Source organism: Erpetoichthys calabaricus, chromosome 6, assembly GCF_900747795.2.
Source record: "Erpetoichthys calabaricus chromosome 6, fErpCal1.3, whole genome shotgun sequence".
In the NCBI taxonomy this organism is placed as follows: Eukaryota; Metazoa; Chordata; class Cladistia; order Polypteriformes; family Polypteridae; genus Erpetoichthys; species Erpetoichthys calabaricus.
Window position 1 is genome coordinate 172320361 of NC_041399.2, and position 4446 is coordinate 172324806.

Below are 4446 nucleotides of genomic sequence, written 5' to 3' on the forward strand. Positions count from 1 at the left end.
AGGAAGAGATGTATGATTTGAACAAAATAGGGTGCAAACTTTGGGAATTTTAGTGTTTTCTCTCTCCACTATGCTAAGAGACTACTCTTAAGAGCAAAGCAATATCCACTGCTCTATAATTTCTCCATTTTGTAATGTACCCAACTTTCTAAATCAGTGTCAGTGAAAATAAATTATTGTCTCCATCACTTGTTCTGACATGCGTTGCTCACAAGAGCTGCAGTACCTACAGCTATTGGTCCCAGTTCCATTTTAGTATATCATGAGAATCACTCCAATACGATAAGTTTGTGCTTTGCTGGTCCTGATATGAAAACAAGCCTGTGGATGCAGTGGTGTATTTATGAAACAATGCTGTAATTCACCACACTCGTCTGAGGATGTGACTCACTAAATTAAATGTATGTGCAAAACACTCAACCTGAGGACCAAGCCAATTTTCTTGTACGATGATGTTTGTGGCAAAAATTTTAATTTTGATAAAATTATATAGATTGTGAATAACAGTTCTGCTAAAGTTATACCTCATTTCTGTTTTTTCAATCAGATTTTTAAACTCCATGTTTTCAATGAAAGGCTTTTACGTTTGCCTTTGCATTTTATTTCAGTCATGTAGTAATATCACATTTCATAATGACATTATTTTGTATAGAAAAATTTGATACAATGAAATTTTGTCTCATGCCTACTTATAAACAAAAGAAGGGGTTAAAGTCAGTAAATCCAATAATCATATTAAACACAGAAATCCCAAAAGAGCAATACTAAAGCTGAAGTGAAAACTGTTGCTCTACCTTAAATAATAGCTAGAGACCAGAAACCCAGATTCCCTGCCTCCTTAGGCTCGCATATAAGAAACTGGGCAGTAAACAAAGGGAAAAAAAATGACATATATTACATAATACCTAATCACAAAAAAATAAACAACACAATATTACATAAGTATAAAAAGAGAGGGAACAAAACCAAAAGCCAGTAACATGATCTGTAAAATTATTTTTAAAACACAGCAAGACTGAATAAACAAATAATAACTTAAGCCAGTGCAATAACCCAGCAGGAACATAACAATACTCGTTCCAGTTACTTGGTACCTGAATGTGGTTTTTTCACCTGTTGTAGTTTGACCTGTGAGCGCTTGCCCCTTCCATACTGATGTCATCTTATTTTAGCATGACATTATGGACCAGTATCAGAACTTTCTTATTTGTTCTTTAGTTAAGTGATTGGGACTGGAGGGAGACAGACATGTTTAATGTCAATTTATTTATATAGCACATTTAAAACAACATAGTAATGCTGTGGCCAAAGTGCTTTACAATAATAGAATAAAAGAAAAACAAAACAATTAACATAAAACATACATAGAAATAAAATATATGAACATAAAAAAATACATAATAAATAGAAGTAATGCAATATATATAAAAATAGAAGTAATGTTATATAATAACAAAGAGGAAACCATCAGTATTACTGAAGGTCACGGAATGCAAGTGAATAGAAATGAGTCTTTAATCTTGTTTTGAACAATTCAATTGTAGACGACTCCTTTATATGATGAGGTAAAGAGTTCCACAGGCGAGGCGCAGCAGCTGCAAAAGCCCTGTCCCCCTTGGTTTTACACTTGGTAAGAGGGACAACCAGAGACAGCTGGCCAGAAGATCTAAGCACTCTAGATGGTTGACGTAAAACACACAGTTCAGATAAATAGGCAGGAGAAAGCCCATGTAAAGATTTAAAAACTAGCAGCAAGATTTTAAAATCAATTTGAAAATTGACAGGCAGCCAGTGAAAAGAAGCTAAAATAGGAGAAAGAGAGTCATACTTTCTTGCCCCAACCAGAAAGCGAGCGGCAGCATTTTGGACCAACTGTAACCTGTGTTTCAAAGATTTGGTAATCCCAGAATACAGCGAGTTGTAGCAATCGAGGCGAGAAAAAATAAATGCATGAGTAGCTATCTCAAGATCCCTAGAAGATTAAAAAAAGGCTTTATCTTACCTAATAGATGAAGTTGGAAAAAGCAACTCTTGACTACAGAATTTACTTGTTTCTCAAAAGAGAGGTTACTATCAAAAGTAACACCAAGATTGTGGACTTGAGGTTTGGAAAAGACAGAGAGAGAGCCGAGAAGTCCAAGACCAATTTGGGCTTTAGCTGATGGACCCACTATAAGCACCTCCATTTTATTTTGATTTAGATCAAGAAAATTATTAGCCATCCAGGATCTTAGTTCAGATAGACAGTTGTGGAGTTGATTTGTTGTAGAGTTGCAGACAGGAATATAAACCTGAGTATCATCAGCATAGCAGTGAAAAGAAATGTTAAATTTCCTAAAAATCACTCCAATAGGGTTAATTTTGATTGAAGTTTAATTGAAAAGATCATATTTAAAGCAAAATTCAAAGATTTTAATCAAGATGTCAAAAGATTAGTTGAAGTAAATCCAGTAAGCCAGTCTGATAACAAGTGAGCTAAACATGCCAAGAATGCATTCCATTAAATAATGGGTAAGTGGTCAAAATCACATAAAAAAGTTGAAAATATGAACTTATAGTACACAGCAAAAATGATAGTACAAAGTTAATAAATAAAATTTTAAAAATGAAGATGAGTTATACATGGTTAATGACAAGATGTAGGATGCAATGATACAGAGCACTGACTAATGGTCAATAAATTAAATTTAAAAAATTAAAATAAAAACAATTAATAACATGTTGTATGATGCAGTGATAGAGCACTGAATAATGGTGAAATACCTGTTAAACTTTGATTTGCAGATTATTTTTCTGTTTTTGATCTAGTCCATCTCTTTATTAATCATAGTTCTGTAATGTGTATAGAGTGCAGTGACATTCTTACTTGCATGTCTGACCATGCAACACATCACCACTCTCCAGTGCCATGATAAACAAAATTAATGTTATGATTTGACTTATTTTAACTCATACTCGAATAAGTTTTATTGCAAGTATTTATTTGTGATCACTTTGTAATTATGCAGTTCCCTTGACAAACATTTTGGCAAATTCTGTAATAATGGGAAGCTTCTTTAAAGAAATAATATAAGTGCTTTTCGAAAATCAGTCAGTAATAATAATACTGTATAAGATTTCCATGGAGAGTGGTTAGGTCTGTGATAAAGTCAAAGAATATTTCCTCTCAAGGTCACATGGGGATAGGAGAGGTTAAAGTAACCATAATAGGAGAATAACAGGGTTTTAATTATGTGAAGAGCGTGGCTGAGCGAGGGTCCTAAGTAAATGTTGGATGGTGTGGTAACGGTGCTGGCAACACAAAAATAAACAAACACATGATGGCACAAACAAGAGTGAAACAGTTATTAGGCTGTAGAGCCTCCAAAACAGAGGTTAAGGTAGCTTTGAAGAGTGCTCACTGGTGAAGTCATTGTGCATCTTCTTGGAGCTGTCGGTGGAGAAGAGACAATACCATTGGCGACAGTGCCCCCTCGTGTCCCAGCGTGGTAGTGCTTACCTATCATGAGCCTGGATGGTGACTCTCTGACATGTTTTTGTGACACAACATTTCTCCGGATAAAATGGGCCACCAGAAATTATTCCTGCATGGCAAGACAAGAGGAAATAATGAGCTCATCTTTGGACTTCTTGCCAAGAAGAGCCAGGGACAAAATAACCCCTTCTGAGATAATAGGTGGAGGGTAATATTGGAAAATTCACTTAGTTTTTCAGTAGGTTGATCCAGCTCAATAACTGCAATTAATATTCCAGAGGCTATAATGACTTCTGTTTTGATCTTCATTTTCAAAATGTCTAGACAGGGTGTCTGCCTTTTGAAGGCTGTGTGCTGAGCAGTACGAAGTTTTGAAATTAAAATGTCTAGAAAATAAGACCCATTGATACTGGCAAGCATTGAGCAGTTTTTAAATAAATTATAATTGTGTAATCAGTGTAAATAATGAAAGGGTGTTTATCATTCTCCAGTTAGTGTCTCCACTCTTCCAGGACAAAACTGATTACCAGTAACTCAAAATTACCTCCACCAGCTTAGAAAACTAGGCACAGGAATTAAGTTATCTACAGTATATCCTTATAATGTTGATAAATCATGGCCTCTACTCCAGCATCTGGGGTGTTTGCTTCAAATTTGAATTGTAAACTAGTATCAGAGAATCACAGAAGAGATCCCAGAAGTGAATATTTTTTTTTATATTTAATTAAATATATCCTGAGCATCAGTTGTCCAAAGAATTTTCTCAGAGGTTTGAAAGGTGATCAATGTGTTAAGTTCTACAATGGAGCCAACATTCTTGACAATCCTCTTATAATAGTTAAATCACTGAGTCTGTTTTACAGAAGTGGACGTCTTCAAGTCACACATTGCCTTTATTATGGTAGGGTCACCCTTCTAAAGATATGTCTGATGATCCATCAGTCTTCTAAACCCACTTATTCAGAGCTGGG